General features: G+C 34.9%; 1 long non-coding RNA gene across 1 annotated transcript; it reads left to right on the top strand.

Moving 5' to 3' along the window:
- The first annotated feature begins 319 nt into the window (after positions 1-319).
- Positions 320-8705, top strand: LOC138701537 (uncharacterized). The gene is made up of 3 exons (XR_011332613.1): positions 320-2192; positions 5252-5511; positions 5769-8705. It is a non-coding gene; the product is annotated as an uncharacterized lncRNA (long non-coding RNA).
- The last annotated feature ends 6067 nt before the right edge of the window (positions 8706-14772 follow it).

Raw genomic sequence — 14772 nt, 5'->3', positions numbered from 1 at the left:
TTTACTTTCCGTCATTTTAATTGTATTCCGTGAAACACACCTTTTTTCCTGTTAATTTCCTTGTGATAACCTAGTTTATTATCTTATTACATCTTCATTTTCTTTTAATGCATTCAAAAAACCGCCGTTGTACTACATAAAACCTTGAACTTGACTAATGGAGTGAATTATTTAAGAATATAGTCGCGAATTTGACTACCACCATTTCGATTATATTTTGTTTGATACGGCTCGGTACGGCCCGGTGACTAGTGGCCAGCGAGTAGAGTCGACTATCGATATTGGTCTGCCGTGCGTATTATCCAGTTGTTCCACAACTTCATTACTTCACAGAATGGGTCCTGTAAATTGTTGGAGACTATTGTAACAATTTAACAGCCATCTATATTTCGGAAGTCGGATCTTCCGTATAGAACACCAAGTTGTGTCTTTAACACTCTTTTGTTCAGTTACAATTATCATTGTGCTGTAGCACTGTAGCACATAAGGACAGGCCGCCTCTGCTTCAGTTACACTGAATAAAAATGCAGTACGAAAGTACAAATACAAGTTTAACACTATACCGGTAGTTCTTTCGTCGGAACTCAATATTCTTTTCTGGGTTTGCAATCTTTTGAAGCATTCTGACGACTTCTCCATTGTTTCTTTACAAGAAAGAGCAAACTAATTGAAAGCACTACACTGACTTATTCTTACACAGCGACTTGAAGATGAACTAAACTAAACTAAAACTAATTGTAGCCTATACAAAAAAAAAAAAAAAAAAAAAAAAAAACGCAATATTTACACAAACTACAATAGCGGAGACATTTATACAAAGTAAACTTCCTGAAGGCACTACATTGACTTATTCTTATACAGCGATTTGAAGATGAACTAAACTAAACTAAACTAATTGTATAAAAAAAAAAAAAAAGAACGCAATATTTACACAGACTACAACAGCGGATAGATTGGCATTCGGCACTTTCAAACAGGATAGTAATATGTTTGCACAAGCTCAGCAACAAGCGGTAACTGTCAATCGAGATGGGGGTGATGGTTTAAAGAGTACAATTCTATACCTCTGAGTTGCAATATACAAAGATCCTTTAAATATTTCTTCCAAGAACTATTGTTAAACGAGCAACATAGTTCCCTATTCCAAATGCACAGTAACTTGCTGGTCTGACATGGAGTGTAGCAAGCTACACCAGAAGTTGGTGCTGGCTCATACATAGAGATCTCTATCAAGATACGGACTCCAAAGAGGGAATTCTAATACCATTTCTATCATTTTTTCATTCAATCATTCGTCTGTTGGCCGCAATTCTGGTAATTTTTACAGATCAGTTTGTTTTCTTTGGCGTGTTACTATTGAAGTTCAATTAACAAATGGTGTATTTTTTACCTTCTTATTTCTGTCAACTTGTTCATGTTTTTATTGAATGTCATTGGTTTCTGTCTGATTTTCAATTCTGTATTAAATGTGGTTTTTTCTCTTTATTTCTTCTCTTGTGTGTTAGTTGTTGGCCTGAATTAGTTAATGAGTGTATTTAGTACTTTCTAAATTTTATGTTGTATTATTGGCTAAGACCATACCGTACACCAGCCTGGCTCTTACAGTAATGGCTAGAAACATTTTTGTTGTAAATTTTTACTTTATATACTCATTTTGCTTACTAGCTAAATAAATAAATAAAATATAAAAGAAGTATCTGCGACTATGATTCTCATTGCAATAAATGTTAAAAGGAAAGCTCTTATTCTGATGATATGTCATTTAAGTTAGTGTAAATTAATATTTAAATCGTATTAAAAATGAGATTATTCATTGCTAGGGCTCACATACCAGGAAACAACTATGAAAAGTTTTTTTTTCGAAAGAATTAATTACATACCGTTACTGTAAAATGTCTTCGACATATTACATAATGCGGTAATACTGTGCTACTGTCCATGAATGATGCAATTCAATAAGAAAATGATAATAGAATCTGTAAAAAAGTCAAAATTAGAATACTTGCCTAATACCCCTGTTAATATGCAGTCTCTGAAAAAAAAAATGCAGTTTTCGTTTCACATCACTAGTTAATACTTGTACTGTATTTAGCTACTTACACATCGCTGTCCCTATTGTTTACAGTTCCAGGTTACCGGTACTTGAATTGCATCTTCCACCACTCCTCCCAGAGAAGCTGAACTCATACATTGTAAGCAACTGGATGTTTGTTCGGGCTCTTAGTAATCACTCATCACTAAGGCCCATTATAATATGGCAGTTTTCAGTCAAAAGTCGGTTACCCATCTTAAAATTCTTCTTTCCAAAGTCAGGAGTTGTTTAAGTTACGTTTTGATTTTCCAATAAGGAGTTTATCCTGTCTCATGGCTGGTGTAGATCTTCAGGCTCTTAGTAAACTTTCATCGGGTTTTCCATTAGAGCTTATTTGATTATAGATGCCAACACAGGGTTTCGAGTTATAGCATTGAACGAAAGCTCCATGCTTATCCAATATGTCGGCTTGTTCATTGCAGTATACTCCACTGTATCCAGGGGCCCAAATAAGTTGTACTTTATTTGTTCTGGATAAGATTTCCAGGATAGTTCTGCATTCTTCAACCAGTCTGCAGTCGACTCTGTGTGCAGTTAGTGCAGCCTGGATATAAAAGAAAATATAGATATTCATGCCTTGCCATGATCTGTTTGGGTTTTCCTGAGTGCAGGCTAATATCACAAACACTTCCCCTTGAAAAACCATAGTATATTGACCAAGAGAGATATTCTAGCTCTGGGTCTTACATCATAAATCCCTACTTTAGTACTGCTATCAATTCTGGAGCCATCCATGAACTACACCAAACTACAAGGTGGGAATTGGTTAAGGTAATCTCTCTCCCATTCTTCCCTTTCAGAAATAATACAAACAGGAGGATTTATATGTTGAGCAGGAATCATACTATCCTATCCCATACAAACAATAGGATTGATATCTGTTGCTGTTGTCATTTTCCAAATGCATGTGTGGCCAAGTGCTCCATCCCTTCCTATCCATTGGCCAAGGCCATGGAGTCGAGAGGCAGCTAACATGACTATCTTTTGGATTACGAGCTTCAGAGGAGGCAAACACAGCAGGACCTCGAGAGCCCTTTTCGGTGAAGTCCTCACAGTTCGTTGTATACGATCCGAGGTCCTTGCTTGGGAAATCAAGGTCGTGCTGCATACATAATCATGGACGTAAACAGCACAATAATCCAATAAAGGATTTTTGGCTTAGCTCCCATGTACATCTAAAGGCTCGTCTACAGGCCTGAAAGGCAGCAGTAGCCTTTTTTGTACGATATTCCACATGAGTTTTCCAAATCAGTTGGGCATGAAGAATTACTTCTAAATATTTAATTGATTTGTTTAATACTAGGTCTTTACAAATAAGGAAACTCGTGGTATATTTCGTAGTTTTCTTTCCTTCATAAACAAAACCATTTCGGTTTTATTAGGATTTACACTTAATCCCTCCCTCATGCAGCAGGCCGCCCCCTGCTCAAAGCTCCTCTTGAAGCTCAAACAGTGTGCTGATATGATGTCTGTGTCTGAAATACAATGCTCTGTAAGCTCAGACATTTCAGTTGTACTTTTATTAATTTTTATTTTGCCTCCTCAAAGTGAAGTTTCTCCATAAAAGAGCTGTCAGACGAGATGAGGATATTTTAATTTTTTTTATTTCACGATTCTGTCAAGTACATTTAATATTTAGAATAAGTCTCAAGAAAAGCAGCTTTATTGCATCAACTGTCATCATTACAGCAATAAGCATATTTAGATGTTTCAGACACGAAAACCAGTAAAAGTTCTTTCTTTAAATTCGCAATACCTTGAGAGTACGCAACCACATGTTTACTACCGGTACCTCACTTCTATGTGCAGAAGCAGTTGCGTATGATTGGAATCCATTGTAGAACAAAGGCCTGAAAATAATCTTGTTTCAGTAGCCTTCCCTTGATGTAATTAGCAATTTTTACAATTTGATACAATATTTCTGCAAGCTCAGGAACAAGTGTCTTTAAAACAAGTGCTTCTCTATGGACGAAACAATAAGTAAATATTATTTCAGGGTTCGTTTGCTCTGATAAGGCCAAGAAACCTTTTATATAACCTAACATACAGAGTGCAGTATCCGTGCAAGTACCCAAAACAAGGTTTCCATGACAAATTTCCAGCTTAAAAATTAATCTCAAAAAATAAATAAAAGCTGTTTTTTCATGCTTTAATTACAAATTAATCTGACATGCTCTCAACTGTGCTTTTCCTCTGATATCAGTTGACAGTTGACTCATCCAAATGTACTAAAAATACAACATGATCGAGTTCCATAACTTGAGACTTAAAATATTAGACACAATGTAAATGCGACTATTAACAGATTTGTCTGATATGGTAATGTTCATTACTTGATTTTTAAAATCCATTATCTTTTACAAATTTAGAAAGTGTAGGTGCTTCAAAGTTTTTTCATCACGTGCTATGTTGTAGAATATTAAAACATTTATAAAAAGTTTAATTTATTTTAAGATCATTTGTGTTTGTACAAGATGGCAGTTTCACAATTAATAGTTTTTTAATCTGGTACATACACGTGATACATGATCACTACATACAGAACACAGAATTACTGATCATGCTGAGATGTGTAGGCTAGCCAGGTAACCATCAAAATCTTACAAATCTGTACAAAATACGTTTGAATATATTGTTTCTGTAGTATTCATTTTTAAAAGTACTAATACATATGCTAAGTGTTCTGTAAAATATCTGCCACATTAAACATGAAGGCAATAGACATATTTTAGACATTGTTCATGATTACATTATCCAAGATTTATGCTATAAACTAATAATTCAGAAACATTCTGAAATATACTGTACCGGTACATCAAAATATCACTCTTTGGATCATATTTTAATGCTGCTAAAACATCACATTCGCAGGATTATTTCGTTCTAAAAAGTATTTTAAGTTGCTCTTTTAAACTTCTACATGTCTATTGTGACAGTACTAGAAACTATATCCCTACTGTACTATCCTAACTTAAAATATTAAATTTATATACCGCACATAAATTGTTATTGTGTTCCATGCAGGACATGAGAACTTGGTCAGAACATATAAATTTTCAGTAAATTACAATCAAAGCATAATGTCAGCTTCAATTTTATTTCATTAATACAGGAAAATTGTTTTATTTACTTCATCAATATGTTCTTTTTTATTACCAGTACATCATATCAGAACGAATATCAGGCAATACACTTGAACTACGTAAGAGTGAAGTTTACAGTTCTGCTTTGCCAGCTTTGTATTAATACCTGTGCTTCTGTAACATCAGTAACAAAATAAAGAGGAAGCTGATCTTCAGGGGAGGATGAAACTGATAATCGTACAAAAGCATACAGGAAACTAAAAACAAAATCTGGTATGATTTATGACAACAGCAGAATTTTGCCACTCGGTTCTCGCAGAAATGAAATCTAAGAAGGTAAGAAATTTAAGAATAGCATTTTAAAAACGAAATATGTTAAATGCTAATAAAGAAATAAGTAAGAACAGTGTATGGAAAAACACAGCAGATGCTGAGAAAGGGCTAGGACATAAAACTTTTTTAAAAAGTAAAATAACATGTTTTTTTGTTTCGAAAATCTTCAATGATACTGAGTTAAATTAAACACTAAGAACGACAAGAACACAAACTACTTATCCGCATGATCTCCAGATTTAGTAATCTGCTTGTTCCAGTGACTGGTCATCATCAATATCAGCATCAAGGAAGAGCATGGCCAAACATAATTAGCCTACGTCACACATCCCATGAATGTGTCTGTACAAAATCAAATAATCAAGTCATTGTATGATGGAGATGACAAGAACTTCTGAAAAGCACCGTGACTTTATTGCAGAACAATGCTTTTTATTACCGATGCCCATCCAAAACCTCACACCGTTCAAAGTAATTCAATAAAGGCTGAAATTAATTGATACATTAACAATGCTTACCAAACTTATTCTTATTACAATTTTGCAGTTGGGGTGAAGACAACTTTAAGCGAGTGAACAAGCATATCAACAAAATAATAAGTAAATCAACTTTTGTAATGTGAAAATGAGTACGTACTTACTGGCCAGTGTTGAGACGTATTGTTACCAGTACTCATTATTGTATACTGCTCAACTTCCAATTCAATGTGATGTACTAAGGTTTATTAAATTTAAAATAAAATATTTTCCCACGTCTTCATTTTTGTGGTAAAAATTATTTATGTTATTTATTAAAAAGAAAAACTGTTATCCTAGCCCAAGAGGATACCTGTAAAAATATTTAGTTCTTGGTCTAATTACCAGAGCTGACCCGAACACTTACAGGTATCAGTCCAAACCCAACCCACAGGACAGGCCCATAACTGTGTCCGTGCAGACTTGTACCACATAATCTACTTGTGATTGGCTGTGTAGTAATCTTTAGAAAACTATTTCAAATCCCACTCTTTTTCCGATTACTTCCAGAAAATACCTTTCCAAAAGATATTTTATCACAAAGGAAGTTCATCAGGTGGTGTTCTGTTGATTAATGGGTTTGGACAAGAACATCTTCAGTATTGGCATTCATAAATCTATTAATCATTGGAACAAATGGATCAATAAATTTGAAGATTACGGGAAGTGGTGGTAGTTCTTGTTTATTTCAGGTTCTTATTATTAAACATTTTAGAGAAACAAAATGAACGAAGATTTATTTTAGAATATTTGTTAATAAATTCTTGCAACCAGTATAAATTTACAACATTCGCATTCACAGAGTGAGTCTAGAGATATTTTTCACCTCTTTTCATTTTTAATGGAGATACACTGTATGTATAGCATATTCCACATAATGCTCGCTATATTATTTTGGTTCAATTTGAGTTATAAGTGCAAGTACAGTTATTTACAGATAAAAATGGTTGTGAAAGGAAGAACCAGATTGTTACTCCTTACATTCCGAGGTAGATTGTTTTCATTGCATTCACAGAGAAAATTTTTTCTTCATGACCGACTTATGTATTAAATGTTTAACCCCTCAACCCATTATTTAAAAGTCCCGATGCTAAGTGCTGAAGCGATATTTAAATCCCCTAGTAGAATTAAATTTACATGACGTCACTCTCATATTTCTATTTTCGGAATGGTTAAACAATACAACCATACAGCAGTAAAAACCAGACCCTTTATAATAAACTTTGAAAAACCACATGAAAGTATTTCCAATAGATTACAAACTGTGGCCAGTTTTGTGCAATCATGTATGATGTGTACATGTACATGTAAAACCACTACAGAACTACCCTAGAGAACTGAGTATATGCTTACAGCAAAAGGCCTGAGGGGTTAAATTCGTTCAATTCATACATGGAATATGTAGATTGGTAATGAAAAAATTAATAAATAAAAAACGCAGAAAACTTTTTGAGAAATAATTCGAAATGAAATTAAAAGAACCGTAGTTTTATGGCATATCTGGTCATCCCTGATCATTATGAAGCAATAGAAATACATTATAATCATATGATAAAATAATGATATAGTACAGTTATTCATGGTTACATAGGAAATAATGACTACGCTATACAACACCAATTTAAATACCATTTCTCAACACAAATGTTGGAACCATGAGTTAGGCTTTCGTATAATATAGTTTCAATTTGAGATAATGCTGTACCTTTAAAAATGATGATAATAATATAAACTCGACAAGCCAATTTATTTCACTTTAGTTGGTCTGAGTTTTATTGGTGAAGAGAGGTTCTTTTAATACTCCCACACTCCTATATGATTTTCTAAGAAATTTTCCTCCTAATCGTCCAAGCCACTTGAACAAAAACTAGATCATGCAAGACAGAGTTAAAATATAATAACTAGACCGCGGAACTTCATGCAATTGCGTGTTTTTATTGATTTGTCATATTGAAAAATTAAAATTGGGTATCTGCCGATCACGATTTTTATGTTCGAATGAAGCCAACTTTATTTTACATAAATCCATATTTCGAGGGTTTTCCCTTTTAAATGCATAAATATTTTTATTTTTCATATTCAACTGCATATATTAACATCTTCCTTTGTTTTTCCAGATTTATTAATTTCAAAATTTCTCTCCGATAAAAATAAGAATAATTTTGAAGAAATATAAAAATTGTCAGAAACAAAATCAATAATTAATATTTCATTACTGTTGAGAACATGAAATTGCTGCGATGACAATGGATACTTGTCCCTAGTGTAAAAGTTGGGTCGTTTTCCACTTTAATATAAGGCTAGCTGCTGCTCTATGTACGAGGCGCATTCAGAAAGTAACTTTCCCGATTATTTCCCCTTGAAAGTAAATGTAATTAGCCGTGTCAATTGCGCATGCGTAACAGATCTATGACGTATCAATCATATGCCAGCCGGACAGGTCCCGCCTGGTGCCAGTAGCGTGGCAACAGTGGTCCAAAATGGAAGCTCTTATTCCTTCTCCCGCCGCCTGCGAGGTTCGGTTGGTGATAAAGTTCTTTAATGCACAAAGCATTGCGCCAATTGAAATTCATCGGCAGCTCTGTCAGGTCTATGGGCCGAACATCGTGAGTAAGCAGATGGTGCATCGGTGGTGTAGGCAGTTTTCCGAAGGTCGATCCTTGTTGCATGAGGTTGTCACTAAGCACCTGCTGTTCAAAAAAGTGTGTGCCAGGTGGGTGCCGAAAAACCTGACACCCGAACACAAAATGCAACGGTATCACGATGACGGTGACGAGTTCTCGACAGGATCGTCACGGGTGATGAGACTTGGATTTCGCACTTCACCCCGGAAACCAAGCAGCAGTCACTGCATTGGCAGCATAGTGGATCTCCGGTCAGGACGAAATTCAAACAGACGCTGTCGGTATGGAAAGTGATGTGCACGGTCTTCTGGGACAGGAAGGGCATTCTGCTCACTGACTTCCTTCCAAGAGGTGAAACAGTGAACGCTGACCGTTACTGTGAAACACTGCGAAAATTGCGATGTGCCATTCAAAACAAGAGGCGTGGAATGTTTACTGCAGGTGTTGTGCACCTCCATGACAATGCTTGTCCACATACGGCTCGGCGCCCAGCAGCTGTTTTGACGGAATTTGGCTGGGAGTTGTTTGATCATCCACCCTACAGTCCTGATCTTGCTCCCAGCGATTTTCACGTTTTCTTGCACCTCAAAAAATTCCTGTCCTTCGGTGAGCGTTTTGGCAACGACAAAGAGCTGAAGACGTCTGTCACACGCTGGTTCCATTCACAAGTAGCAGAGTTCTACGACAGAGGGATACAAAAGTTAATCCCACGATATGACAAGTGTCTCAATTCTGATGGTGGCTATGTTGAAAAATAGCTGAAACATTGCTGTACCTGTTGCCAATAAATGTTTTCCTGAAAGTGTGTGTTCTTTTTTTTTTTAAATAGGGAAACTTACTTTCTGGATGCGCCTCGTACATACTAGCTGTGTAATTGTAATTTTTCAGAAGCCAGAGCGAAAATATGAGTTGCCAAGATGTCATTCAGTCTTTTACCACCTTTTATTCTGATTTTGTAGAACCAAAAATGAATGTATCTATATACATGCGACAATGAAGTCATGTATTGTTGAGATTATGGATCTGCTGGGAAGACAATGCTGCTGGTGCACTCTGATTTCATAGGAACAAAACTGAAATTATTTAAACACCTGGGACAATGAAGTAGATTTTCATTACAACAAGTTTTACTGCAGAATCAAATGAAGAACCAATACATTATCGATCTGTTTACAAGTTTAACCACCAACCAAAAACAAATGTTTTTCTACTGATGGAAAAATCGTCTTCTGTGCAATATGGCTTCTTAACATTTATTGGTACGGTATTACTTAAAATTGTTTTTATTGTACTATTAAACCTCTAAAATGTATTTTTAACTGCATATATTTCAATTTTTAGGACATACTTCAACAGTTTTTACTGCATAGTTACATGCATATTTTCAGCTTTTGGTGCATGATGTTCCATGGTCTAATAATAACTATATCACAAAGCTATCTCTAGTATTGGTACTGTACTCATAAATCTATTAACCACTGAAACAAATTGATCAATAAATTTGAAGATTATGGGAAGTGGTGGTAGTTCATGTTCATTTCAGCTTCGTATTATTAAATATTTTAGACGCAGTGGTTCCCAAATTGTGGGTCGCGACCCACAGGGGAAGGGTCGTGTAAAGAGCTGAGGGGGTCGCGAGATGATTTACAAAATAGAACAAAAAACGCTTTATTAACATACACTTCCTGTGTATTCAGAACCATAAACAATATTTAACATTAAAAAAAAATCAGTAGTTATAAATTCAAGTAAAAATTAGTTATTAACGTGACAAATGTGCATGTTTTTCAGAAAGTAGCTCTCAGATCTAGACTCTGTATTCGATACACACATAATGATTATCATTTTCAAGCTCAATGAGATTTCTCAACTTTGTTTTGATGGCAATCATAGATGAAAAGCTTATTTCGCATAAATATGAGGTTGCAAATGATAAAAAAAATTTAAGAGTTCCTTTTGCAAGCTCAGGGTATTCATGCATTCTTTTGATTCAGAACTGGTCTACACTCTGCGAAAAAGCCTAGTTTCAACATTCCAGCAATAAGTCTGTACATATTTAAATTAATTTTTCCTTCACATTTATTTATTTTCTCATTTCAGCCAGTTGAACGCAACTGTCTAAAAATGGATTTAGTATTCCTAAATTATTTATTTTAACCATAAGAAAGATTTTTTTTAAATTCTATTAAAAAAACACTTTTTACATTCCTAAAATCAGTGACTATAGTAAAGGCAGAAGAAATAGACAGATTTTTTGTTTTGTATGGGAACTACTCACGCCACACTTTCTCTAGCGGTTTATAACCTGAACAAAGAGGCCTTCCTGTCGCTGTGTTCGAATGCTAGTTGTTGACAAGTGCTCGTCTGTGATACTACTATGTTATAGATTGTTCACATATAATAATAAACAGTATTTTTAAGTTACTAATCACTCGAAATAAACAGTAGGCCTATTTTTAAATACTAATCATCCAAGTAATCACTATAATGTCTCAGTTGAGCCCTGATATCAGAAAAAGTATCCTATCATCAACGCAGGCAACCACTGCCAAGGTGTGTGGTATTTATCTTTGATCAGTTCAGAGAATTTGTGCAGAACGATTTTTCTCAGTCATACTTGTGTTATTTGTGTTGTTAAGCTAAGCTATTCTTAAGTACCGGTATGCTTCTAATACACAAATATTTTTTATTATCAAATTCGTTCTTATTATAATAACGTGTACATTTTCTACACACAGTAAAAATATGTTAACTTTTTGCACTTTAATTTTCAATTTTCTCATGATTCACAAAGTTGATAACTGTATATTTAGTATTTACTATTTTAATAAAATATTCTGAGAACACATAAAAACAAAATAATTATGTGTAATGCTAAATATTTGATTTCTCGTATTAGGTTTACATTACATTATATTAATTATTATTCTACATTTGTGAAATGGTTCACTTGCGAAATATTATAAATGATAATATCATCTAAAGTCTGATTAGTATAATATGTTACTATTCAGCAATGCATGCAATGGAGGGGGAAACAACTGGCCATCATAACCCATTATCTTCTGGCTTAGTTATCTCATGAGTGATGCCTTATTATTGTCACATGAGTTTCAGACCTGTGTTCGAACAGTTGACTAAACAAGACAGGAATATTCAGTAAATCAGATATTTGTAATTATTAGAAATCACGTTATTATTATATTTGTTCTTTTAAGTTTTCCTATAGTGCAAAACATGTGAATGGAGGAGTAAGTTATTTGGGACGGGATCATACCCCCAGCAGGTTCTGAGAGGTATAGGAGTCGAGGTAGTGAATGAGGGGTTCGCCTTACCTACCTATTTCGTCTGCCCCTAGTATAGTATTGTTTTGAGTATCTTCTGTAAAATAGAATTATTGTGCAAACTTAATTGCATGTTCGCAAAAACAAACTCATTATTTGTCGTATCATAATATGTAGGCTACCTAAATTTTCTACGAATACCTCTAATGCACTGGAATGGATCACATTTCTTTTTGTCAAGTGATGTTAACCAGAAATCAAGTTTCTTCATAAATCCTTTCATTTTGTCCCTGACTGTTATTATGTTAACATCTCGGCATTGCAAACAACTATTCAAAGTGTTGAAGTGTTCGAAAATATCAGCAAAGTAGTCTACTAGAAATGATGTTCATGTAATATTTTGTGTTATTGTTGCACTATATTCTTCTATTAGGTCGTTCTTCAGGTGGTATCCACTAATTTTGAATAAAATAATAGTAATCAATTTTACAGAGATTTATATCGTTTTAAATTACTAAAAAGACTGGCAGGAACGAAATGGAGTAGCTCAAGGAGTACACTCAACACAACCTACAACACATACATAAAGCCTATCTTAACGTACTATGGTGAAGCACTAATAACCTCATCAACCACAAATAAACAGATATTAGAACACACTCAAAACCAAGCTTTACGTCTCATCACTGGTGCAAGCAAAACTACTCCAATTGAAGCCATGCAAATAATCACATCTAATAAACCAGTTGTAAGTTTAACCTATGAAAAATTAAGAAGGCTTCCAAATTGGGATAAATACAAAGATTCTAAATTTACATTGAGGACCCAAAACGGATACATACAAGAGGTAGAAAAGCTTAAACAAAATCTAGAAATACCAAGTGAAAAGGAAAGCTTGCTGTCTCGATATAATCCACTTAATAACTTCAAAGTAGATTGCTGCCTTGATCTTGATGAAGTCTTCAACAAAAAAGATATAAATCCAGAAATAGCAAAAGCCATTGCCCTACAAACAATAGAAAATATCCACAGAAGGACTGGTTGTACATTTACACTGATGGATCTCTCATGGATCAAAATGAAGGAGCTGGAGCAGGAGCTACTTGCCAATACTTTTCTCTTTATAAAAATGTTGGCAAGTACACAACAAATTTTGATGGTGAAGTTGAAGCCATTTATACATCACTTCAAAATGTATTTGTTTGGCTAAACCAGTGCAAAAACATAGTCATCCTGTCTGACTCCAAAGCTGCAATCCAGTCCATCAGCTCAACTACATCCCCTAAAATGGAAAAAGTAAAAGAAATTCATTGCATGGTAAAACAAATTCAAATGCTAAATAAAAAAGTGGTCTTCCAATAGATCCCGGCCCACTGCGGACTGAACGGTAACGAGAAAGCAGATATGTTAGCAAAGAAAGGAACTTATATCAACTTAAAAACGAATTTCAAGTTCCCATATGAATCAATAAAGCGAGTCATAAAAAGAATAAGTTACAGCGAACAGGCAAAACATCAAAATTCAAAATGGAAAGAATCATTGAAAGATCCAAAACTAATTCCTGATCTACCTCGAAAATCTGCCATGGCCATGTTTAGATTGATTACTGGTCATGATTGCCTCAGTAAACACCTCCATCGTATTGGAGTACTGAATTCACCTAAATGCTTACTGTGGACATGGAGATGGAGCACCTGGCTAATTGTGAAACTCTTAGGACATTTGTGGACCTTCCATCAAAATATTGGGACGCAAGAAGGATGATGACTTCATTGTTAAATCCAGAGCATTAGACACACACACACACACACACACACACACACACACACACACACACACACACACACACACACACACACACATATTTTTAATGGGGTTAAGTACCTTACCAGTTCGGCGTTGGGGGTTGTATACAGAAGTTTTGCCCAAAAGTGGGTCACTCCTTCAAAAAGTTTGGGAACCTCTGTTTTAGAGAAACAAAATGAACGAAAATTTACTTTAGAATATTTAATGAACACAAAGAGAATAAACAGGGTTGTTTGGTTTCTAATGCCAGGTACTGGGTGATTAACCAAGGCCAAGTCTGCAGCATAGCAATTTTGCTCCTGGCACGCTAGCTCACTTCTTCCACATGCAGTTAGCACGTCTGAAACAGCTATTCATGGTGACAAAGTGTTGCAAACTTTTCTCTTCACCTAATTTGTTCAAGAAAGTGTTGAAATTGTCCTTCTTCCTTTTCTATACAATTCTGACGCCAACTTAAGAAATTCCTAATCATTTGTTACAATTCGCGTCTAAGGCTATTTCCAGTTGGATATTATTTTCATTTCGTCCAAGTTGTGTGGTTTGTTTCGTACACCCTTTCCTTCAGTGTGTTCCAGAGATGTCATAAGGTGTAAGGTCAGGGGATCGTGGAGCCCACATAGGCCTATTATTGGTAATTGCCCTGTCTTTAAACACATTTCAATTTGTCCATAAAGAAATATTGGCGACGTGCACTATTGAAGAATTTTGTTGAAAGGAGCCGAAATTAAAATCCCTTTCGGCCAATTGATTGGAAAAATAATGCAAAATCTGGGAAATGTACCTATTAGCGTTTGTCTGGCAAAAAAAAAAAAATCCTATACTTTGTCAATAATTGCACACCAAACACCGATTTTTTGGTCACAAAGAGATACTTCATTGGGAATGTCTGGTTTTTCTGTGCTCTCATATCAGTTGTTTTAAGAATGAAATTTACATATCCACGCTAGTGGAACCAAGTCTCATTTGAAAAGAAGATAAGGAATGTGTCTATCTCTGTGTCATGAACACAGGTCAAAGTCCACTTGCAAAACCTGC

The sequence above is a fragment of the Periplaneta americana genome, chromosome 6 (genome assembly GCF_040183065.1).
Source record: "Periplaneta americana isolate PAMFEO1 chromosome 6, P.americana_PAMFEO1_priV1, whole genome shotgun sequence".
NCBI lineage: Eukaryota > Metazoa > Arthropoda > Insecta > Blattodea > Blattidae > Periplaneta > Periplaneta americana.
This window is presented reverse-complemented; position numbering and strand designations above follow the sequence as displayed.